The following is a 25,661-nucleotide window of genomic DNA, read 5'->3' as shown; positions in this document are numbered from 1 at the left end:
CTACTACATGCCACACCATGGCATGTGCTGAGGATACAGAAATAAACTTTTAAAACATTGTCCTTTACCCTGGCATATATGTAAAGGGAAAGACAAATATGGCACCAAACTATCACAATGAGGGCAGCTGATCACTCACATGGAATCCACCCTTTGTCAGAAATTGTTCTGAACACTTGAAACTTTTAACTCATTTTAATCTTCCCAACAAACTATGAGGTATTATTTACAAGTGAGTAAACTGAGGCAAAAAGAAGGGTATGTGCTGAAGAGGTATTGTGAGTGTTAATAATGCATGAAGAGAGCTTATTTTTTTAAAGATTTATTTGATGTGGATCATTTTTAAAGACTTTATTGAATCAGTTGCAATATTGCTTCTGTTTTATGTGTTGGTTTTTTGGCTGTGAGTCATGCGGAATCTTAGCTGCCTGACCCAGGATGGAACCCCCACACCCCCAGCATTGGAAGGTGAAGTCTTAACCACTGGAGCTCCAGGGAAGTCCCAAATGGTGCTTATTTACGGGGCCTGAGATGTCAAGATGAGGATAGGCCATCATCCTGAACTGTTTTTTTTTTTTTTTTTAATTTTATTTTTCATTTATTTTTATTAGTTGGAGGCTAATTACTTTACAATATTGTAGTGGTTTTTGCCATACATTGACATGAATCAGCCATGGATTTACATGTGTTCCCCATCCTGAGCCCCCCTCCCACCTCCCTCCCCACCCCATCCCTCTGGGTCATCCCAGCACACCAGCCCTGAGCACTTGTCTCATGCATCCAACCTGGACTGGTGATCTGTTTCACACTTGATAATATACATGTTTTGATGCTATTCTCTCAGATCATCCCACCCTCGCCTTCTCCCTTTAGAGTCCAAAAGTCTGTTCTATACATCTGTGTCTCTTTTTGTGTCTTGCATATAGGGTTATCATTACCATATTTCTAAATTCCATATATATGTGTTAGTATACTGTATTGGCGTTTATCTTTCTGGCTTACTTCACTCTGTATAATGGACTCCAGTTTTATCGATCTCATTAGAACTGATACAAATGTATTCTTTTTAATGGCTGAGTAAAATTCCATTGTGTATATGTACCATAGCTTTCTTATCCATTCGTCTGCTGGTGGGCATCTAGGTTGCTTCCATGTCCTGGCTATTATAAACAGTGCTGCGATGAACATTGGGGTACAAGTGTCTCTTTCAGTTCTGGTTTCCTCGGTGTGTATGCCCAGGAGTGGGATTGCTAGGTCATATGGGCAGTTCTATTTCCAGTTTTTTAAGGAATCTCCACACTGTTCTCCATAGTGGCTGTACTAGTTTGCATTCTCACCAACAGTGCAAGAGGGTTCCCTTTTCTCCACCCCCTCTCCAGCATTTGTTGCTTGTAGACTTTTGGATAGCAGCCATTCTGACTGGCATGTAATGGTACCTCATTGTGGTTTTGATTTGCATTTCTCTGATAATGAGTGATGTTGAGCATCTTTTCATGTGTTTGTTAGCCATCTGCACGTCTTCTTTGGAGAAATGTCTATTTGGTTCTTTGGCCCATTTCTTGATTGGGTCATTTATTTTTCTGGAATTTGAGCTGCAGGAGTTGCTTGCATATTTTTGAGGTTAATCCTTTGTCTGTTGCTTTGTTTGCTATTATTTTCTCCCATTCTGAAGGCCGCCTTTTCACCTTGCTTATAGTTTCCTTTGTTATGCAAAAGCTTTTATGTTTAATTAGGTCCCATTTGTTTATTTTTGTTTTTATTTCCAATATTCTGGGAGGTGGGTCATAGAGGATCTTGCTGTGATTTATTCAGAGAGTGTTTTGCCTATGTTCTCTAGGAGTTTTATAGTTTCTCTTCTTACATTTAGATCTTTAATCCATTTTGAGTTTATTTTTGTGTATGGTGTTAGAAAGTGTTCTAGTTTCATTCTTTTACAAGTGGTTGACCAGTTTCCCCAGCACCACTTGCTAAAGAAGTTTTCTTTTTTCCATTGTATATTCTTGCCTCCTTTGTCAAAGATAAGGTGTCCATAGGTACATGGATTTATCTCTAGGCTTTCTATTTTATTCCATTGATCTATATTTCTGTCTTTGTGCCAGTCATTACCATACTGTCTTGATGACTGTGGCTTTGCAGTAGAGCCTGAAGTCAGGCAGGTTGATTCCTCCAGTTCCATTCTTCTTTCTCAACATTGCTTTGGCTATTTGAGGTTTTTTGTATTTCCATACAAATTGTGAAATTATTTGTTCTAGTTCTGTGAAGAATACCATTGGTAGCTTGATAGGGATTGCATTGAATCTATAGATTGCTTTGGGTAGTATACTCACTTTCACAAAATTGATTCTTCCAATCCATGAACACGGTATATTTCTCCATCTATTTGTGTCCTCTTTGATTTCATTCATCAGGTGTTTTATAGTTTTTGATGTATAGGTCTTTTGTTTCTTTAGGTAGATATACTCCTAAGTATTTTATTCTTTTTGTTGCAATAGTGAATGGTATTGTTTCCTTAATTTCTCTTTCTGTTTTCTCATTGTTAGTGTATAGGAATGCAAGGGATTTCTGTGTGTTAATTTTATATCCTGCAACTTTACTATATTAATTGATTAGCTCTAGTAATTCATCCTGAACTGTTAACAGCTGGTTTTGTCCCCTGAAAGTGAAAGTGATGCTCAGTCATGTCCGACTCTTTGTGACCCCATGGACTGTAGCACGCCAGGTTCCTCTGTCCATGGGATTTCCCAGGCAAGTATACTGGAGTGGGTTGCCATTTCCTTCTCCAGGGGATCTTCCTGACCCAGGGTTCAAACCCACATCTCCTGCATTGCAGGCAGATTCTTTACCATCTGAGTTACCAGGGCAGCCACTGTGGTTATTCCTTACTTGACCCTTCTGCCACTTGGGATCAGCCACACACGTCCAGCTGGAGGAAGGGATTTTCTGCAGTGAGCAGAGAAGGCTTTAGGGTTTTGAAACTCAAAATATGCAGCTGTAAAGTCACATGGAACATGGAATAAACTGGGTGAATTACAGCCAGTTTCCTGTCCACTGAGAAGGGGAGTGAGAAGAGGAAAGAGGCAAGGATGGATGCTCTGGGAAGTCGAGCACTAGCCCCTGTACCCACCTGAGCCAGACATGTGGTGGGCCCTGGGGATCAGGCCTCTCCCTAGGCCCTGACGTGGAGAGAGCAAGGGTGCCCTGCACTTGAAGGCAGTTGGAAGGAGATGGGCTCTTAGCTCCTCAAAAGCTGACCACTTGGCCAGCATGGTGCACAGAGCAGAGTGAATGTCTGTCTTCCTAGGAGAAGAATGGAAGGAATAAGAGGGTCACTGGACACAGAGCCTTCTAGAGTGGGAGCCAGAGAAAATGCTGCCCCAGGACCAAGTGAGGAATGGATGTCTTATGGCTGCTGAAGAGAGGTGGTGGGGTATAGAGGCCAGGATGGGGGCGCCTCCAGGGCAGGGGGCTCTTTTGCTTTGCTCACTGCTCCATCCCGAGGTAACAACAATCCACCAACGTTCATTAAATGAAGGACCCTAGACAGCTGCCTCTAGAATCAGGTTGTTGGGTATCATACCTCAGCTCTGTCTTTTACTCCCCTGTGTCATCCTTGCGTAAATCTCTTCCCTTCTCCGTGTCTCACCTGTAAAATGGGGATAAAAACAGTGCAGATCTATACTGATCTGAGACAAAGAGAGAGAATGCCTCTGAAGCACTGGTTGTCTGGTGCAGCACATGGGCTCAGGAGGATTTGCTCTGAGTAATAGAGGCCCCTGCCTCCATCCTTGCCCTGCACCTTATACCCCACCCCCAACCCCAACACCACCCTGAGCTTAGACACAACCTTGAAGAAAAGATGAGGACTCTGGTATTGGCTAATATCAAGTTCCAACCATCACGATACAATAGAGACTCCTAATACTCCTAAGGACATGAAGTTAAATGTTTTAATTGGAAACAGTTATTTTTCTTGCACAATGAATTTTGTAGCCTGATAATCATATTCAAGATAAATGTACCCTGTGAAGAATCATGTGTCCCTCCAAGAGCCTGGCTAGCATTTAAATTAAACTGCTTTCTTCCTTGCAGATATGTTGACTCATTGAACAACCTTTCTTGTCTTTCTAGAAAAAGCCCAGTCCTTCAGGTGAGTTATTGTTTGCAAGTGCTGCTAACAGAAACTAACTTTAAGGCAAAGAGGTCAAGTCTAGGAAAGAGAACTCTGTCCTGCCCCGCAAGAGCACTGGACTTTCCTGAAGAAATTCAGTATCAAGGGTTTTATTTCTTGTTAAGATATGTTTCCCTGAAGGTGAGTGATAAATATTATCATTAATTTTTTATTAAAAACACCTATCTGTATTTACCTGACTTCCCACTTTTCTAAAGGCCAATAAGTGGCTGTCTGTCCTATTTTCCCAGACTGTATGCATTTTTAACACTGAAAGCCTCATATCCTGGAAACCTTCTCAGTTCCAGGCAAACAAAAGTTCTCTAAATGTCCCAGATAATCCATAAACGCCAATGACAAACCAGGTAGACTTGTCAGCCCAAGGAAGCGTCTGCAGATTTTTTTGTTGTTTTTGTTAATGAGCAAGGAAATTTACTCATTTCAACTCAGAAGAGCTCACCTCAGGAAGGAAAATCAAAACTGATCCCCTGGGGGCACTTTCCACTCTGCTAACTATCTGTAAGCCTGGCCTTGGAGACCCTGAAAAGGGGGATACAGCCTGCCTGCCTCGATGATGAGGAAATGGGGTGCAGACAGAAGACTGTGTCAAATGGGGGCCACCAGACAAAGCTGCAAACCTTGGCATTCTTCCTGTCAAGTCCCTCGCTTTTGGTCAGACTCTTGACCCCTCGATGAACCCCAGCCACAGTGCAGGGCAGTTTCCATGTCTCCAAGTCACTGCCCAATCTGTCTGCCAATGCAGAGCCCTGGGGTTTGTCCACAAGCAAGAGGAACCCAGGCCCGGCGGTTCCCCTCAGGACACACAGGGTGGCTGCCCCAAGCCTCTGTGTGCGTCTCTTTCCCTCAGACCAAGTGTCTTTTGCTGTTTCCCTGGCATCCTCAGACCTGACAGAATTGGTCCACTGCTTGCAGAGCAAGTTGCTGGTCATAGAGAACACGGCATAGCCTGTTTCTGCACACCACAGGGGAGAGGGAGGACCCGTCCAGGCTGTGGGTGTTTGGCTCCTAGGTTGGATTCCTGAGGCCACAGGGCTCCTTCCATGAGTCAGGGTCTCTCGTGCAATTGCAGTCGAGATGTTGGTGGGGCTGCATCATCTGAAGGCTTGACTGGGGCTGGAGGGTCTGCTTTCAAGACAGCTCATCACACGGCTGTTGGCTGGAGGCTTCAGTTCCTCACCATAGCACCTCTTCATGGGGCTGCCTGGGGGTCTTCATGAGATGAGAGCTTTCCCCAAAGTCAGTGACCCAAGAGACAGAAAGCAAGAGGGAAGCCATGGAATGTGCCCCACCCCCCACTGCCTTTTAAAAAATATTCATTTACTTATTTGGCTTTGATGGGTCTCAGTTGCGGCATGCAGGTTTAGTTGCCCCATGGCTTGTGGAATCTTAGTTCACTGCCCAGCCATCAAAACCTACATCTCCTGCATTGCAAGGCAGATTCTGAACTGCTGGACCACCAGGGAATCCCCACAGTGCCTTTTAAGACCCAATCACGGGCTTCCCTGGTAGCTCAGTGGTAAAGAATCCACCTGCCTATGCAAGAGACATGGGTTCAATCCCTGATCCAGGAAGATCCTACATGCCGTGGAGCAACTAAACGTGTGCCCCACAATTATTGATTCTGTGTTCTAGAGCCTGAGAACTGCAACTATTGAAGCTCATGTGCTCCAGGCTCTGCAACAAGAGAAGCCACTGAAATGAGAAGCCTGCACATCGCAACTAGAGAGTAGCCCCTGCTCACAGAAACTGGGGGAAAGCCCACATAACAACGGAGACCCAGAGCAATAAAAAAAAATTAAAAAAAGACAGAATCATGCACCATCATTTCCTCCACGTTCATTTGCTAGAAGAAAGCCACCAAGTCCAGCCTCACTCAAGGGGAGGGGGAAATAGGGAGGAAAGAATATCAAAGGATTTGTGCACATAGTTAAAAATCACTGTTTCCCTAAACATTAAAGGACCATGGATGAATTCCCACAAAAGTTGGTTTTGGTAGCAACACAGAAGGAAAAGCACAGATTTCAAGTCAAATTTGGGGTTGATCCAAGACTTTGCTTCTTTTCAGTTTGTGGGATCTGGGGTAAAATGATAACCTTAGTTTCTTCATCTATAAAATGAAGATAATAGTAATTCTTTCATTGACTTACTATAATAATTAAATGAGATGACCGACCGAGGGACAGATCCAAATTGTACAGGGTACTATGCTCTTATAAATTGACATGGCCCTCTTTGAAAAAAGAGAATGCAAAGTTACAATTAGATGTTAGGTGTAAAATGAACATTTGTTTAGAATTAGAAATGATTTAAAAAAAAAAAACATTTTCAAAGGTGATAAATACTACAACCATCACAAAACCTAGAAAAATGACAATTAAAAAATTCAATGACCTCAGAATGCCTCTTTAAAATATCATCTTTCCTACATTTTGACTGCACATTTTTTGACCACTTCTCAACATGACAAAGATAATATCTTTGTAATATCTTCCATAGTCAGGAGAGACAGATAAATCAGTCTTTGATTCAGCCTTACAATTCATTATTTGTAATGTTAGGCACTTCTTCAGGGTTGTTGTCAAATGTGGAAAACTTTCATCATGTGTCTCTTACAGAGGTGCTCAGGGCACTTCAAAGCGTATTGTGTAATGAATTGATGGCACCTGTTACCCAGGACCATTAGAGGGGTCTGCACAAGGGAGGGACTTAAAGCATCAGCCTCCCTGTATATCTTCCCCTGGAAGCAGGTATGCGTGTAGCAGGGAGGCTGGCACGTACTAGGTGCTCAGGAAATGGGAAAAGCGTGGAGACAACCGTCATCCTCTTTCTTCATTGCCCCAGGCAAAGTCAGAGACTTCTGATCTTGATTTCATCTTCTTCCTTCTCCAGGAGCTCCTCCAGGGCCCTCAGAAGGCAGGGACAAAAATACAGCCCTTGTTATGATGGAGTGGAAAGAACACTGGTCTCAGAATGAAAAGACCTGGGTCTGAGTCCTGACTTTATCACTTACCAGCTGAGAAATTACCCAACCTCTCTGTGTCTCAGTTTCCTCATCTCTGGGATGAACGCTGCTATGCCAGCGGCGTGGATTGTTGCAGAAATTAATGGTAGGCTATAAGAAAAAGGACTTTGTAAATTGTAAGCAATTTTACTAAGGTAAAGTGTTTATTTTGATGTCTGGAAGTTACTGAGGAGCCAGTCTGGACACTATCCAATGTATCAGAATCTTGAATTCTTTGTTCTCTGTGGTCTCAAGGAGTTGGAAATTCAAAATGGACTTTCATCCAATTTGGCACAAAGACCAGGATAGCAAAATAGTCCACTCTTTCCATATAAAGGTACTGAGTCCCAGCTAGTGCCGTGATTTGTGCTAGAGATGAGAGTTCAAAGACAGACAAGACGTACTCCTGGGGCCCTTTGTGGATGGGTAGATGGAATCCCAGACAGACATCTGCAGGTTACAGCCTCAGCCTCGCTGAGTCTCAGAGCCTCCTTCTGCCAAGGGGTGTGGCTAAATGCGCAAACGGCGTGGTAGCTGATGGGTGGACGCTTGCAGATCGCGGAGAATCCTTGCGCAGGTGTCCGGCAGAACCATTAGCGGGCAGAACCATTAGCGAGCTGTAGGGAGGCCCTGCCGAGACTGACTGTTCTTTGGGGAATTTTCAGGAAGCTTTGAAGTGCCGCCAGGGCAAGGGAGGCTGCCCCATCCTGGAGGTGCATTCACTTGTAATTTACTCCTCCACGTGGGCTCTGGAGCTCCAGTCTCATAAATAATCACCCACGCAGCCCTGCCCTGTGTAAGGGAAGATGGACGGAGGGGCAGAGGAGGAGGAATCCCTAAATTAAGAAGGTCCCTGGGAGTCACTGGCCTACAGACACGACCAATCCCCCCCCGAGTCTCTCTCCTTGAAGCAGAAATATTTCCAACTAAGATCACAGACTCCCTTGTCATAAAATCAATGAAACCACAAGGGAAAATGACCTCTCGCTTGACTGCACCAGAGATATCTCAAACGAAGTCATTTCCCCTCCTGCAGAAGCAAGTGTGCTGGGGCTCCGAACCGGCGTCCAGGCTCTGCTATAGAGCATTTGCGGTGAAAAGGAAATCAGGTGGGTTGGGAGCTTACTTACTTGTTTTACTTGCTGTGTTTTAGGATGGTTTCTGAGCAACCCCTCCAGGGGAGACTTTTTCCTGGGGTCAGACCTGGGTCCAAGCTGCAGCTCTTCTAATTACTGGCTGTGTGTCTCTGGGCAAAGTGGAATCTCATCCCTGTTTCTTCATCTAGTAAAAAAAGAAAAAAGAAAGAGGATGATACTGTAAGGTCTGCGTGCCCTACAGGGGAGGTGACAAGGCCAAGAGGTAAGTCTAGGCAAATGCTTTTAAACCATAAAGCTCTTGATAAATAACAGGTCTTATTATTAAAAGGTAAAAGCTGGACTTCTCTGGTGGTCCAGTGGTTAGGAATCTTCCTTGTAAGGCAGGGGACACAGGTTCAATTCCTGGTCGGGGAACTAAGCCCCCACGCCGCAACTAGAGTCTGTGAGCGACAATGAAAGATCCCGCATGATGCAACGAACATCCTGCATGCTGCAACTAAGACCCAACACAGCCAAAAAAAAAAAAAAAGACAGGGCACCAAATCCTTACAGCGTCCCTGGTAGAACTTCTTACGCTGCAAGGAACAGAGAACCTATCTCAAACTGGCTCAAACCACTTGGAGCTATTTCAACTTCTGCAACTGAAAAGGGCTGAGATAGGATTGATTCAGGTGATGATTACATTCAAGGAGTGTCACAAGAGCCAGCTCTTCCTCATCCCTGCAGGGACCACAAGCCTCACGTCTTAACAGGATGCCATCCAGAGGAGGGGAGGTCCTTTGTCCACTAACTTCCATTGAAGAGAGGTGGAGAAGAAGTGAGAGGCTCTTCTCTTTCCAAACTCTGCACACGGATCAAATTTCATTGGCTCTCTTTACACTGTTGTTGTTGTTCAGTCACTAAGTCGTGTCTGACTCTTTGTGACCCCATGGACTGCAGCATGCCAGGTTTCCCTGTCCTTCACTATCTTCCAGAGTTTGCTCAAAGTCATGTCCACTGAGTCGGTGATGCCATCCAACCATATCCTCTGTCGCCCCCTTCTCCTCCACCTCAGTCTTTCCCAGCATCAGGTTTTTTCTCTTTACATAGCCAGAGGATAAGACATACCGGTTGGCTGCAGAGGATCAAGACCCATCCCTGGTTGTGGGTGGCAGGATCATGATGCCAACCAAACCACATTTGAAGGAGTTATTTTATCAGAAGTAAAGTGAGTGGATGCTGAGTTGCAAAAATAGCATCAGTCTAGTACAGTCCACACCCTTTAACTACTCAATAGCCACACTTACCTATATCCCCATAAACATATCTTCAAAAATACCCACTCTCTACATAAACACAAGCAACCTCTTTTCCTCAAAGGATGAGCCACAGTTTCACCTGGTCTGGTTCTCTGGAACAGAACCTCGAGATTGAAGCTCTTTTGGTCCTATGAGGTCTAGTGAGGCAAAGTGGTTATATTTAACCACTGTTATGCACTCCGTAAACTATAATGGAGAGAGAACAGAGTAATCACAGTAAAAAGTCCCATTTGGAAAAGAAAAGAACAAGAAGCAACTCTCAATGGTCTCAATATAACCTGTGTCATATTGCACATGGACCACATGGACGTCCTGCCCTGGCAGCAAGGATGTCTCTGCCCCAGCTCTGCCCCGTGGAAGGCTCCCCCTTGCCCTTGCCCTCTGTGGCTCCTGCTTGTCACTTTGGAAAAGTTTCTTCTGTGAATTGTTCTTCACGGACCATATGATGTGTGCATCATGAAGGATGTCCCTTTGGGGGACTGCACTGTTTTAGCAGCTCTCTTCCTGTGATGTGAATTTGGGGGCCTGGAAATCCTTCTCACAGACCATTGTGGGACAAGTTTGAGGTTTCTTTGGCAAAATGATGCCCTTAAAAAGTTAATGGTCTGAAAACTATAAGACTCTGATGAAAGAAATTGAAGATGACATAAACAGATGTATGGATGTGAGAGTTGGACCATAAAGAAAGTTGAGTGCTGAAGAATTGATGCCTTTGAACTGTGGTGTTGGAGAAGACTCTTGAGAGTCCCTTGGACTGCAAGGAGATCAAACCAGTCCATCCTAAAGGAAATCAGTCCTGAATATTCCTTGGAAGGACTGATGCTAAAGCTGAAACTCTGGTGCTTTGGCCACCTGATGCAAAGAACTGACTCATTGGAAAAGACCCTGATACTAGGAAAGATTGAAGGCAGGAGGAGAGGGGGATGACAGAAGATGAGATGGTTGGATGGCATCACCTACTCGATGGACATGAGTTTGAGCAATCTCCAGGAGTTGCTGATGGACAGGGAAGCCTGGTGTGCTGCAGTCCATGAGGTCGCAAAGAGTCGGACACGACTGGGTGAACTGAACTAACCCAAGGCAATCTATAGATTCAGTACAATATCTGTCAAGTTACCAGTGGCATATTATGTTTTATTCTAAAATATTTATCAGTATTTCTTTTACATTTAGATTTGTTAAGTCATATGAATAAATTTTTCTGTATTATATGAGGTAGGAATTTGAGATTCATTTTTTTCCATATGCATAGCCCATTGAAAATGAATTAGATTGCAAATTTGGCCTAATCCAAACTCTAACTCCTTTCTGAACAATTCTCACAGAATCCTAGTTAAAATGAACCATTAATGAGTCATTTAAAATGAATTGGAGGGATCTTTTTTTTTTTTTTTGCACATCTCATATTTGCTAGTTTAGCTAAGTTAGTAAGGGAAGACCCTTCAGAACTGACAGATTTGAGCTCGGATCTGATAAATGAAAGGATGCCAGCCATGAGCAGAGTTGGGGAAGAAAATTCCAGGAAGAAGAAGCAAGTCGGTAGGTAAAACTTGATACATGCAAGGAATGACAGGAAGGCCAGTGGGGCTGAAGTGTGATGCTGCAGAGAACTGCAGGGGCTCACTCTCTCAAATGTGAGGTCAAAGGAAAGAGCAGCAGACTGCGGTCACCCTGAGACAATGGAGTGATGCCTGAGGTTCTGAGGGAAGCTCTCTCTGTCTAGAGTGAGGGCGCAGGGACTTCCCTGGGGGTCCAGTGGCTAAGACTCCTCACTCCCGATGCAGGGTCCTGGGTTCCATTCCTGATGAGGGATCTAGATCCTACATGCCGCAACTAAGGGTTCGCAAGCTGCAGCTAAAGATCCCACGTGCTGCAACGAAGACCCAGCGCAGCCAAATAAAAAAGAAAGAAAGGAAAAACGATTGAGGGCACAATGAAAATATTTCAGGCTCACGAGAACTCAGAACTCTTACCTGTAGAGTGAGTGTTCTTGGGATCTTTATACCGCAGTCTCCTCCAACAAGGCAAAGACAAGAAGAGGACACAGGGCCGACCCGGGAAGACCATGTGGACCACACCACTGATGGCAGTGTGATTTCCCTGGAGAACACTCTGCAGGTCCCAGCTGCTTTGGAAGAGGTTGTATTTTCAGCTTCTGCCTGTCCCCCTTCCCGCCCGTGTGCCACAGTGTTGCTCAAGCAAACTTGATCGAGTTTTAACATCTATCCGTTTAAACATCCTCCAATCGTTCCCCATAAGTTTCAGAATAAAATCCAACATTCAGTGTGATAGGAAAGCCCCTTATTATTGACCCCTGCCCATCACTCATACTCTGGATGGCTGCGCATACCTTCTGCTCCAGGCATCGATCATCCACAGACTTCTTACAGCTCTCTGCCACTTTGGAGCCTTCATACCTGCTCCTCTGTCCCTGCAAGGAAACCCTTCTTCCCCTCCTTTCCCTGATAGATTCTTCCTTGTTTTTCAAACCTTTGTATCTTGGGGGGAACTTCCTTGACCACCTTGTGTTCCCCTCCTCCCACCACGGGTTCAAGCCCCCTTGGTTTTACCCCCAGGATTTCTGTGTTACTCAACCTCTAGTACCAATCTGCGTATTGAATTTTTTGTTTATTTACTCTTCTCCTCACTAGATGATAATCTCTTTGAGAGTAGGAGATTATTATAATCATTGCAGAAGTTTCTCTAATGGCTTCTCTGTAGTCAGCCTGCTTAGGTTAAAATTTCTGCTGCAAGACATCAAGAACAGACTTATGGACAGGGGTGGGGAGGAGGAAGGAGAGGGTGGGATGAATGGAGAGAGCAGCATGGAAACATATCCCTTCTCCAGGGGATCTGCCCAACCCAGGGATCGAGCCCAGGTCTCCCACATTGCAGGCAGATTCTTTACCAGCTGAGCCATAAGGGAAGCCCAAGAATACTGGAGTGGGTAGCCTATCCCTTCTCCAGCAGATCTTCTGACCCAGGAATTGAACCAGGGTCTCCTGCATTACAGGCAGATTCTTTACCAACTGAGCTATGAGGGAAGCCCCAACATATACGCTACTGTTTGTCAAATAGAGAGCCAATGGGAATTTTCAGTATGACTCCAGGAACTCAAATGAGGCTCTGTAACAACCTAGAGGGGCGAGAAGGGGTGGGAGGTGGGAGGGAGGTTCAAGAGAGAGGGGACAGATGTATGCCTACGGCTGATTCATGTTGATGTATAGCAAAAACCAACACAATACTGTAAATCGATCATCCTTCCATTAAAAATAAAGTAAAAAGATTCCTACGGCATCACTTGCTGTGTTGTCTTGGGAACTCTGAGTCTCAGTTTCCTCACTTGCCAATAGAGTGGTATCTTTATCTGTAGCACCTGGCAAACAGGAGGTGCTCAGTAGGGTGTGTGGAATGAATCCAGACAGATGGGCAGCATTCCAGGGTGGGCACCTCTCAGCAGGGAAGGAAGGGTGACTCATTCCAGTCAATCTTGATTCCTCCCCTCCCTCCCAAGGAGGAGGGCTCAGCTTCCTCTCAAGGACCGTTATGCCTTGTGAGGACTGTGAGGAAAATCTGAAAAATGCAGGCTCTGTTCTTGTTCACCCTTATCCATGAGTTGACCTAAGGAATTCAGGATATTTCAGAGAGCAGAAATTTCCCAAACGTGTCACTGACCATTCTTAAGAGGCTGTCTAGATATGGTGTTATTTTGGGATTCGAATTTCCCGAGATGTGGACGTCTTAACAAGAGGCTGCTGGGAGGAAGTGAAGGAATCATGTACCCATTCTGCAGATGGTAAAACCTCACATCGTCTTCAAACTCCTCAGAGCCCATGAGCTCACATAAGTTGTCAGGAATCTACCGAGAAGAGGTCCCTGGCCCCCAGGTGTCCCCTCTCCTCCAGCTAAATGATTCTTCTCTTTTTGTTCTTATGGTGGAGGCAGCGTCCCCATGGGGCCTTTCTACTTTGAATGAGCTTCTAGAAGCAAGAAAGAGAGTTGACCCTTCTCAGTGTAGTCACAAGATATGAAGCAGAGTCAAGAATGGAGTGCATGGACTTCCCTGCTGATCCAGTGGCTAAGACTCTGGGCTCCCAATGCAGGGGGCCTGGGTTCGATCCCTGGTTTAGGGAGCTAGACCCCACATGCTACAACTAAGAGTTCACATGCTGCAACTAAAGCTTCCACATGCCATGACTAAGGCAGCAAAAAGAAAAAAAAAGGATTGTGAATTGGTCCATGAACATTCACATGAAGATTATTCACAACAGTCCCAAAGTAGAAATCACCAGGATACCCATCAATGAATGAATGGACAGATAAATAAAAGCAGAAAAAGCAATGAAGTACTGACCCATGCTACAACATGGAGGAAGCTTGAGGGCCTCACGCTAAGTGAAAGAAACCAGACACAAAAGACTACATGTTACATGATTCCCTTCATGTGAAATGTCCAGAGTAGGTTAATTTGTAGAGACAGAAAGTAGGTTAATGATTGCTTAGGCCTGGGGGAAGGGGTGGACGTTGGGAGCAATAACAAGTGGCTGCTAATAGGTGGGGGGTTCTTTGGGAGGTGATGAAAATGTTCTAATATTGATTATAGTGATGGTCGCACAACTCTGTGAATAGACTGAAAACCATTGAATGGTACACTTTAAATATGTGAACTGTACCTTAATAAGTGAAAGTGTTAGTCACTCAGTCTTGTCTGACTCTTTGCAACTCCATGGACTGTAGCCCACCAGACTCCTCTATCCATTGAATTCTTTAGGCAAGAACACTGGAGTGGGTTGCCATTCCCTTCTCCAAGCAATCTTCCCAACCCAGAGACTGAACCCAGGTCTCCTGCACTGCAGGCAGATTCTTTACCGTCTGAGCCACCAGGAAAGTCTGTATCTCAGTAAAGCTGTTAAAAAGATGTAGATCTAGGGAAAAGAAACGAACGGCTTCTGTCACCTATGTGCTCTTCCATGTATCTACTCCTGCAAGCAGTCATCTTGTAGGGAAAGAAACAAGATCCTAACAGTGGGTTTGAGACAGATTTCTGGCCATCAGTTCTTCCTCTCCCCACTCAGCAGAGAATAGTCAAGTATCAGAGTGGGCTGCAGCTGGGTAGCCTTAACATTCACTTTTGCATTCTGAATTTCTCCATTTTCTTCCTTCTTTCCTCTTCTCTTCAGGGACCCCATTGTCATGCCAGGGGACCAGGTGGACCACAGCTTGGATTACGGAACTGGGACAGCCAGTCTGTCTGGAAAGGGCATTGAGTACAACACTGATTCAGGGAACTTCAAGGGCATATGGATTCAAGATGGTCCTTCAGCTTTTCTCTATGCAAGATGCTGTAAAGATGGTCCCCGCCTAGAGAAAGCCTGTGTTCAAGCAGGGAGATTGGCCAGTTCGTGTCAAAAAAGAGCTCAGAATGCAGGTAAAATTTCTGCTTCTTCTCGATGAAATATTAAACTTGAGGCTGCCCATGGGGGGTCAGTTATGGCCAGGAGGTACAGGACTAATCTTTTCATGTTTGTCACCAAATTTTGTTCAACATGGAAAACTTGCTTTTCTTACAAACAAATACTGGTTTCTGCCAAATTGAACACTGAGATTGTGCACCTCAAAGCTATGTTGGTCCAACTTACTTTAAAAGCTAGGAGACATAGGGGAAAGAGGCATTCAAGCCAAGGAAAGCCACAGAGTATTCCAGAAGTTTGCTTTGATTCCATACGAGGTATGACAGGGCAGGAACAGCTGAATGCATGCAGTGATGTGGGGCAAGCCAGGGAGTTGGGTTAACCATTAAGGCTTTGGACCCTGAAGACTGTGTCACACTATGGATGTTGAGATTGTGTTGTAATAATTGCTGACTTGCTTCATGTTGCTTTCATACCCCTTCAAGTATGCCAGCCAAAATTCTAGTATTTGACATAGCTGAGAGGGCCAGTGATTATTTACTTATTTCCTAAAGTCCCTTCTGATTAAGATTGCTGGGTAAAATACAGGCAGGGCTTCCCTGGTGGCTCAGACAATAAAGGATAAGCCTGCAGTGCAGGACACCTGGGTTCAATCCCTGGGTCGAGAAGATCCTCTGGAGAAAGGAATGACAACCCACTTCAATCTTCTGGCCTGAAAAACCTATGTGTGGGGTGTTTTTTGCCTTTTAAACCTGATTGTTCTTATTTTTTAACTTTTCATTTTGCACTGGAATATAGCCGAATAACAGGGCTTCCCCGGTGGCTCAAATGATAAAGAATCCACCTGGAATGCAGGAGACCTGGGTTCAGAGAAAGGAATGGCTACCCTCTTCAATATTCTTGCCTAAAAATCCCAGCCTGTGGAGTCACAAAGAGTTGACAGCTGAGCAACTAACACTTACTTAAATTAAAGGCAATCCAGTTAAATTTGAATTTCAGAGAAACAAGTAGTTTTTTAGTGTGTGTCCCATGCAATATTCGTTGATCTGAAATTCAAGTTTAACTGGGAGTCTTCTATCTGCTAAATCTGGCAACCTTACCTCTGATTCTCTTCTAGTCACCACAAAAATGATAAATGTAGCCCCACTTCAGGGCTAATATTTTGTGATGTGCACCATCTAGTGGTTACACGAACAAAGAGAAAACCAGGAGCGGTCTCTTGAGAAACAACTTGAAAACTAAGAACCAGAAAGCTGAAAAGAAACAAGTAGGCTTTAATTTTCAAAATTCTTAAAGAAGTTTTTCTTTACTTACTTCTTTGGGTGTGGTGTCTGTGATCAGGTCAACCCCTTAAAATGTCCAGCAAATGTCTGAAATCCTTTAAATTGGCCAGTGTTTAAAGAGCAACGCTTGCTGGGCTGAGGCCCTGGGCTCCTCTGTTAACACCTAAAAGCAAATACACAGCCTTGTCCTGGTCGGTTGTGGCTCCCAGCGTTCCTGGTGATGCTTTACAATAAGCATGTGGCATCCAGCCATATCCATCAAGTACAGTAAATGTCAGGCTGGTGCAATTTTATTAAACCTAACCAGGCCTGCATGAAGGCTCAAGGAAGAAACTTTTTCCTGTTTACTGTTTTACCAAGAGGGTATAGGGTAAGTGCCAAAGGGAATTAGTCCCATCTGATGGGCCTCTAGCAGCACATTGCTATCACTTGGGGTGTTTTTTTGCCTTTTAAACCTAATTTTTAAATTTTTTTTAGCTTTTTATTTTGTATTGGGATATAGCTGATTAAGAGGGCTTCCCTGGTGGCTCAGATAATAAAGAATGCAGGAGACCTGGGTTCGATACCCTGGGTTGGGAAGATCCACTGGAGAAAGGAATGGTTACCCACTCTAGTATTCACACCTCAAGAACTCCATGGACAGAGGAGCCCAGCAGGTTACAGCCCATGGGGTCACAAAGAGTTGGACATGACTGAACATGCGTGCAAGCATAGTCAATTAATAGTGTCAACTTCAGAAATAGTCACAACCTAGAAGCTAAGAGCTACATTTTATTTGGTGGGAATTTTTAGGACTTCAAGCCTGGGAGACAGCATCTCAGGTGACCCTGAGACAACTGTTCTAAGGAGGAGGCAGTGGGGAGGAGTCAGATTATATAGAAGTTTGCAGTGGGAGGGGAGGAGAGTGCTGGATAGGTGGGGAGGTGGAGGGGGTGTGGGAGGGCAGCTAGTCTGAACAGCAAAAGATTATTGTTAAGGAAAACCAGATATCTCAAGTTAAGGAATTTAGTGCTTTTCTGTGTATGGGAAGATGGCCAGAGTCTGGGCTTACTGAAATTGTGCCTTTCATATGCATCTCAGCTATCTGGGGCCAGTATCCAGCATGTTCACATCCCCTCAGCTCCTTAGTGCTCACCATAGGGAGTGGCTGCAGCTCCAAGTTGATAGCAGGCGTTGTTCTTTTTGGTTGCCCTCTGGGCTCAGAAATTCACTTTTGGAAAGCTGGAATTGCTGATGCCTGTGACATCCTTATTTATTGACTTGGCAGGAAATCCTCCATTTCTCAACAGTGTTGTGATAGTTTCAGATGGACAACTCAGCCAAAATATACATGTATCCATTCTCACCTGGTGGCCCTAGTCGATCCCTAGGGCTCGACAAGGGTCCAATCCCTGGATTGAGAAGAGCCCCTGGAGGAGGAAGTGGCAACCCACTCCAGTATTCTTGCCTGGAGAATCCCATGGACAGAAAAGCCTGGTTGGCTACAGTCCACGGGGTCACAAAGAGTCGGACATGACTGAGCGACTTAGCATTCTCGCCTGGGGTGTTTTTAAAAGTCCCAATGCCTGCGCCTTCCCCCTTCAGCCTCTGTCTTTCCCTTCTCTTCCCTTGCTCCTCCTTTTCTTCTCTTTTTCTCCTGTTTAAATCATGTGAGTTTATACATCCACGTGGGATTACTCTAAAGGCAAAGCTGACAACAGTAAGAGATGGTCAGATTTCTGAAAACTGAAATCAGATTTCACCCTAGAACTTGAGATATTTTACGGACAAAACCTCAGCATATTCACTGAGGCCCTCCCTGTGTTTCTTTGCTTTACAGACCAGGCTGAAAGGTAAAGGAGCTTCCCTGCCACCAATTCAGTGTCTGTGGTTCTGTGATTTCATCACAAATACTCCTTACGAAATGATATAGAAACTCCACTGGCAGTTTAGCCTGGGAGAAAATTCCAGATCTCAATTTGTTCTTTGAATAGGTTTTAGAATAAACTGGAGGGGGAGAAAGAATTTGGGGGATGGAAATTTAATTTCATAATGCCCTCCAAATGGACAAGGTGTCTCTATCATTATAACAATTTTAATGGTGAAAACTAACACCTGCAGTTTTTGATGGTCCCTTATTGATCAGGATGCTTTGCACACAAACTATCCTCTTTAACTCTCAGAGCAACCCTAGGTGGCTGGGGACTATATCCCCGTATTGCATGCGTGCATGCTAAGTCACTTCAGTCATGTCTGACTCTTTGTGACCCTATGGACTGTAGCCTGCCAGGCTCCTCTGTTCATGGGATTCTATAGGCAAGAATACTGGAGTGGGTTGCTGTGCCCTTCTCCAGAGGATCTTCCTGACCCAGGGATTGAACTTGCATCTCTTACGTCTCCTGCATTGATAGATGCGTTCCCCGGTAACTCAGCTGGTAAAAAAAAAAAAATCCACCTGCAATGCAGGAGACCCTGGTTCGATTCCTGGGTTGGGAAGATCTGCTGGAGAAGGGATAGGCTACCCACTCGTGTTCTTGGGCTTCCTGTATGGCTCAGCTGGTGAAGAATCTGCCTGCAATGTGGGAGACCTGGGTTAGATCCCTGGGTTGGGAAGATTCCCTGGAGAAGGGAATGGCTACCCACTCCAGTATTCTGGCCTGGAGAATTCCATGGACTGTATAATCCATGGGGTCGCAAAGAGTCGGACATGACTGAGCGACTTTCACTTTACCACTAGCGCCACCTGGGAAGCCCATATTATGCACAAGCAAACTGAGGCTCAGGATTGGTGTAAATATTTCCTGCAAGGACACAGCTCGTGAGCGGCACAGCTGTTTTTCACACCCAGTGTTCTCTGACTGCAAATCCTGGGTTCTTCCTGCTCTGATATTCTGCCAAGACTACAATGCATAGTTCTGCAGATTCCTCTGCATTTTGGCTCAGCCTTGTGATGGAGAGCTCTCTGCCAAGTCACTCACATGTCAATGACACTCCATTGCCAGCCACAGCCGCCCAGCATGTTAAGGCCCTTGAAACCAGATTTTCAAAAATATTCACTTCCTTCTGGCTGGCTCAAGGAAGTCAAAAGGCAGTTTTCAGTTTTTATGACACTTACCTTTGGGTAGCTGAGTCACCTTGGGGAGTCTTTTTGGGGGCTTTGGTGAGAATATTAAATAAAGGCTGTCTCTAAGGATCTGTGGAGCCCTCCTTGGAAAAAGCAACAGAAAACAACCATTTGTGAAAGGAATAGTGGAGATATACCAACCCAGAAACCGTGTTGCAGAATCAATTCATTCCTCCTATTTGACGGCCCCTCATGCTGAAGTGTCACCTCTGGGAAGCCCTCTGGGATCTGCCTCTGTCCCAGGCCCATGTCCTGCTCACCCCACTGCTATTGACACTGGCCTCTGCTCTCCTTCTCAGCACACAGCAATCAGAAGGGGGAGTGTGTACATATACATCTGTTTCTTTGCTGGGCTGGTCTAGACTGGTGCAGGCTTCCAGAGTGAATCCGTGGGTGTCCAGAGGAAGGGGTCCCAAGCAGTAGGTATCAGTGGTGGGCTGGAAGGAGGCACTTTTGCCAAACTTTGCTTGGTGGTTCAGGGTCACATGGATTAGTCACTGGGGAGGGTTTTGAAAATCTTTACAGTGTCCTGGTACGGGCAACCTTGTCTATGTCACAGCCTGTGGTTTTTCAGAGCACACTAGATTTTCCCAAGCACCTTTAGCCTCTCCTCTGTGATCTGTCACAGGACTTAACACACTTAATCTTTCATTCAGCAAGTATTTCTTGAAAGTTTGTTAGGGCCCAGGCACCGTGCTGGGTTCTGGGATCAGTGATAAACAGATCTGGACGTCCCCCGTGGTCCAGTGGTTAAGACTCAGCACTCTCAGTGCAGGGAGCACAGATTTGATCCCTGGTCATAGAACTAAGATCCAGCATGCCACAGGGCACAGCCAAATAATAATAATAATATAACCATCAGGGCTCCTGTCCCATGCAGCTTACTGACACGGGGCAGGCTTACAATCACACGGACTGACATGTCTCCCACAGGACACCGAGAGGTCCTTGAAGAAACAGACTAAGTTGTATCTACTTTTTAGCATTTTCATTTTATGTTTCAGTTTATTATGTAGTTCACACATCATAAAGTGTACCCTTTTACAGTGGACAGGTCAGTGGTTTTAGTATATTCACAAGGTTGTACAACCATCACCACTATCTCATAGCAGATCGTTTTCATCAGCCCCGCAATAAACCCCGTGCCCATTAGCAATCACTGGTCACCCTCCCTGCCCCCAATCTCTGGAAACCATTAATCTGCTTCCTGTCCTCTGGGTTTGCCTTTTCTAGACATTTCATGTAAATGAGATCCTGCAATAATGTGGTCTTCTGTGACTGACTTCTTTCTCTTGGTACAATATTTCCAAGGTTCATCCATGTTGCATCAGGGCTCCATTCCTTTTTATGGCCAATATTATCCCACTCTGAATATTCCACCTTCTGTTTGTGCAGCCGTTGGTGGCTCAGTTCAGTTCAGTCACTCAGTCGTGTCTGACTCTGCAACTCCAGGGACTGCAGCGTGCCAGGCTTCCCTGTCCGTCACCAATTCCCGGAGCTTGTTCAAACTCATGTCCATCGAGTTAGTGATGCCATCCAACCATCTCATCCTCAGTTGTCCCCCTCTCCTTCTGTCTTCAGTCTCCCCCAGCATCAGGGTCTTTTCCAATGAGTCAGTTCTTTGCATCAGGCGGCCAAAGTATCGGAGTTTCAGCTTTAGCATCAGTCCTTCCAATGAATATTCAGGGTTGATTTCCTTTAAGAATGACTGGTTTGATCTCGTTTTAGTCCAAGGGACTCTCAAGAGTCTTCTCCAACACCACGGTTCATGGGTGGCTAGACTATTACTTAAAAAAAAATCCATTTACATTTAATGTAATTGTTCAGAAGGTAGGATTTATGTGTGCCGATTTGCTGTTTAATTTCTATCTGTCATACCTTTTTTTGTGTCACGCTGCATGTGGGCTCTTAGTTCCCTGACCAGGGGTTGAACCCACACTCCCTGGATTGAAAATATAAAGATTAAAAAAAAAAGTAATCCATTTATTTATTTTTGGCTGTGCTGAGTCGTCACTGAGTCGTCACTGCTGTGAGTGGGAGGCTGCTCTCAAGCTGCAGTGCAGGGCTCCTCATTCTGCGGCTTCTCTTGTTGGGGAGCACGGGCTGGAAGACGCTCGGGCTTCAGTAGCTGCGGCACGTGGGCTCTGTAGTCATGATTCCCGGGCTCTAGAGCACGGACTCAACAGTTCTGGCACACGAACTTAGTTGTTCCGCCCCATGTGGGGTCTTCCCAGATCAGGAATTGAACCCATGTCTCCTGCACTGGCAGGCAGATTCTTCACCACTGAGCCACCTGGCAAGCCGCTGAAGTACAGACTCTTAACCCCTGGACTGCCGGGGAGTCCGGTGACAGTTACTTGTGAAGTCTGTGCCTTCCTGCTCCCTCTCACCCTGTCCTCTTGCCTGTCTCTCTCCTCTCTCCTTCCCTCCTTCCCTCCCTGTTCCTGTTTTCTTCTCTCAGATGCTTGTTATTCCACACACTATGAGCCCTGTGATTAAACATCTCATAAAGGTTCCAATCGGAGGGACCATTTAAAAATTTTTAAGTAAATGCTTTAAGATAGTTTTAGGTGTGTAGAAAGGCTTCGGAGATAGAGAATTCCCACACACCCATCCCCCAGTTTTCCCCACTGTTAGCATCTTACCTACTGTGGGACATTTGTTCCAACTAAGGAGTCAGCATTGTTACCTTCAGTTCAGTTCAGTTCAGTCGCTCAGTCGTGTCCGACTCTTTGTCCGACCCCATGAATCGCTGCACGCCAGGCCTCCCTGTCCATCACAAACTCCTGGAGTTTACTCAAACTCATGCCCATCGAGCCGGTGATGCCACCTAGCCTTACTATTGACTAAACTGTGCACTGTATTCAGATTTCGCTATCTTTTCCCGAATGGCCATTTCCTGTCTTAGGATCCCACCCAGGACACCTCACTGCATTTAATTATTGTTGTCTCATTAGACTCCGCTGTCTGTGACGGTATCTCAGGCTTCCCTGTTTCTGATGACCTGGATGGCTTTGAGGACTGGGACCATTCTTGGTGGAATGGCCCTACACTGGGGTTTATCAGATGTTTTTCTCATGGTTAGGTGGGGGATTATGGGTTGGGGGCAGGGGGATGACCACTGAGGTGACATAAATTGCTGAAAAGCCCTGGAACCAAGAAAGGAGACCAGATTTTTCAGAATTATTCAGAAAAATCAGGGAAACTTGACTTTGAACACCTTCATGTGGTAAAAGTGCTGTGTGGAAGGATTCCCTGATCTTTTTTCCAAAGAGAGTGATAGGCTGCCTGTCCTCAGGGTGACGAAGAAGTGGGTTTTTTATCTGACATGTAAACGCAGCATGACACATGCTCTCTCTCTCTCCGGGTGGATCTACAGTGTGACCTTAGGTGAGTTGAGCCCTCTTTCTTGGTGTCTGTAGGATTGGGAAGTTCAGACCCACGAAAACTCCAGGGCCTCTTCCCACTGCGACACTTTATACTCTGAGAGATGGCCCATCGGTCCCTGCAACATCCAAGCAATTTCCAAAATGTGGCTTCCCATTCTTTCATGTCAGTCCCAGGCGGTTGTATTCAGTTGTTCTTGTTCCCAAAGGATACTGCTGCTGCTAAGTCACTTCAGTCGTGTCCAACTCTGTGCGACCCCATAGACGGCAGCCCACCAGGCTCCCCTGTCCCTGGCCATCCCTGGGATTCTCATAAGCCCACCCCAATGCTATTTTTTTAATTTTATTTGCTGATTCCTGTATCCGTTCATTTCTGCCTGGCCACATGGGGCCTTCACTGCTGTGTTCGCTTCTCTCCGGCTGTGGCGAGCGGCAGCTCCTTTCTAGTTGCAGCGCCTGGCCTCTCCTCGCGGTGGCTTCTCTTGCTGTGGACCCCAGGCTCTAGGCACATGGGCTCAGTAAGTGTGGCTCGTGGGCTTAGCTGCTCTGTGGCATGTGGGATCCTCCCGGCCCAGGGATTGAACCCATGTCCCCTGAGCTGCAAGGCAGACCCTCAACCACTGAACGGCCAGCGAAGCCCCCAGTTCCATTTTTAAAATGTTTCTTGCAGACCAACACACTGAGAGAAACCAACCCAGCCCTTGGCCCCCAAGCCACACTGAGGGGCCCGGCGAGCGTCCTGGAGCAGCAGTGCCCGCAGGGGCCCCCAGGCCGGTCTCCCTGCTCCCCTGCTGACACAGCATGAGGCCCAGAGGAGGGTCACAGGCACGTCCACACGCCGCACGATGCTGGACGCTCTTCACCCCAAGGGGCTGTTTTGGTTCAGCAGCTCCCGGGGCTCGAATAAGTTAATCACTGATGACAGGAAATTAATTTGTAACTGCACGGCAGACAAGATAGTTCAGGCTCCGGTGGGGCGGCACTGGACTGTGACGTGGGCATGTCTCAGAAGCTTGGCATGGAGGCTGAGAACTTCGGATCCACACCGCTTCCGAGAGGCCACCCCCCATCCCTCCAAAGGGAGGGGTGATGTGCCGAAGACTCTCCCTTCCTCTCTGCGGCGTGTGCGCTGGCCTTAGAAAACCTGTCCACGCAACGGCCAGGCTCGGTAGCAAAGTTCAGCTTATTTTTTTAAGTTATTTATTTTTACAGGTATTTGATCTGTCAGTTAAATACGTCTTTATGACATTTTTTAAAAAATTTATTTATTTGGCTGTGCTGGGTGGCAGCATTGTGGTCTTCATTGTGGCCTGGGACTCTTTAGTTGATCTTCAGCTATGGTGTGTGAACCCTTTAGTTGTGGCATGTGGGATCTAGTTCCCAGAACAGGGATTGAACCTAGGGCCCCTGCATTGGGAGCAGAGAGTCTTAGCCACTGGACTACCAGGGAATCCCGAAAAGTCCAATTTGAAAAACCCAGATAATGGGGAGTGTCTGCTTACCAACCCAGCCAAGGCCTGTGGACCAAACCTTGTGGGAAGGGAGGAGCGGAGGGGATGAGTAAGGAGAGAGGAGGCAATGGAAGAATGTGGAAGGATGGATGGGACCTCTGGATGGGAGGTGGGGGGGTAATGAGAGATGTTTCCTACAGCCTGAAGCTCTAGCTTGTGGATCGCGGTCACCCCAGGAAAGCCAGGTCATTGAGGGTCTGCTCTCCCATCCCAAGAGCATCCCCTCTGTCATTCCCAACCTTAGCTCCCACCCCACCCCCCATTCTGGGCCCAGGAAAGACACGTGAGGCATGGCACGCGGGTGCCCTGGGGCCTGACACTTGTGCTCCAAACATCACTTCTATATCAAGTAAAATGACCCTTTCCTGACACCCTGGACATCCAGGGCCACAGATGTTGGCTGTGGGTGCTACTATTCGCCAGTTTGAGCCATCTCTTCTTTCTAGCCAGGACAGTTTGGAATTCTTAAGTCAAGCCTATTTATCAAGGAAGGCCCTGGCAATAGTGCTCTGATGGCCTTGGGCTCAGAAGGCTATTATTTAATGCCACAGTCTCACTAGAGAAAGAAGATAAGAAAAAGGTGAGTGAAACCCAAAGTAGGAATGGGGCCTGCATTAAAAAGGGCCTGCATTAAAAATCTCTGTGGGTTGCTGAAATGTGGGTTCCTTACCCAGAAGCTCAGTTGAATAGTGGGTGACTTGTGCTTGATTTCTCTTTTTTGGCCACCACATGGCGGGATTGTAGTTCCTTGACCAGGGCTCAAATCCAGGTCAGAGCTGTGACAGCACCCAGTCCTAACCACTGGACCTCCAGGAAATCCGCTGTGCTTGATTTTCTACCAGGAACTCGGTTCCTGTCATTTTGGTTCAATCCCATTGCCCTTGCCCACGAGTGCGCCCCATGCAGTCTCCTGTCTCTCTTCTGGTTCATGCTGTTCCTTCTACCCGTGAGGTCCTCCTCTCCTTTTCCATGTCACTCACTTTGATCAAGACCTGACTGAGGCATCGTTTCCACCAGAAAGCCTTCCTGAGCCTTCAGGATGGCCCTGAGTTCCTTCTCTGCGGTATCCAGGCTTCCTTATACCCATTACAACAACATCTGTGGGTTCTCAGCCATGATGGGTGGCTTGGAATCCCATGGGGCACCTTGCTAAACATACAAATACTAGATGCCCCGGTAAACTTGGAAAACTGTATTTTTTCTTTCTTTTTTTTAATTTTTAAAATGAATTTGGCTGTGTTGGGTCTTAGTTGCAGCCCTCGGGCTCTTTGTTGCCACGCTCGGGGTTCTCTCTAGTTGTGGTGTGTGGCTTAGATGCCCTGTGGCATGTGGGACCTTAGATCCCTGACCAGGGATCGAACCTGCGTCCCCTGCATGGGAAG

The 25,661-nt window shown here is 46.1% G+C and overlaps 1 long non-coding RNA gene across 2 annotated transcripts; it reads right to left on the bottom strand.

Annotated features, from left to right (window-relative positions):
• Window positions 1–2,868: 2,868 nt before the first annotated feature.
• On the bottom strand, window positions 2,869–16,426 carry LOC122449639. 2 transcript variants are annotated; one of them, XR_006271987.1, is made up of 3 exons: window positions 16,311–16,426; window positions 8,321–8,471; window positions 2,869–3,643 (listed from the first exon to the last, which is right to left on the bottom strand). It is a non-coding gene; the product is annotated as an uncharacterized LOC122449639 (long non-coding RNA). The 2 variants fall into 2 exon arrangements; XR_006271988.1 differs by lacking the exon at window positions 16,311–16,426 and adding an exon at window positions 11,559–11,685.
• Window positions 16,427–25,661: the final 9,235 nt, after the last annotated feature.

The sequence above is a fragment of the Cervus canadensis genome, chromosome 1, assembly GCF_019320065.1.
Source record: "Cervus canadensis isolate Bull #8, Minnesota chromosome 1, ASM1932006v1, whole genome shotgun sequence".
NCBI lineage: Eukaryota > Metazoa > Chordata > Mammalia > Artiodactyla > Cervidae > Cervus > Cervus canadensis.
Note: the sequence above shows the minus strand (reverse complement) of the source record. Positions and strands in the feature narration are given on the sequence as shown.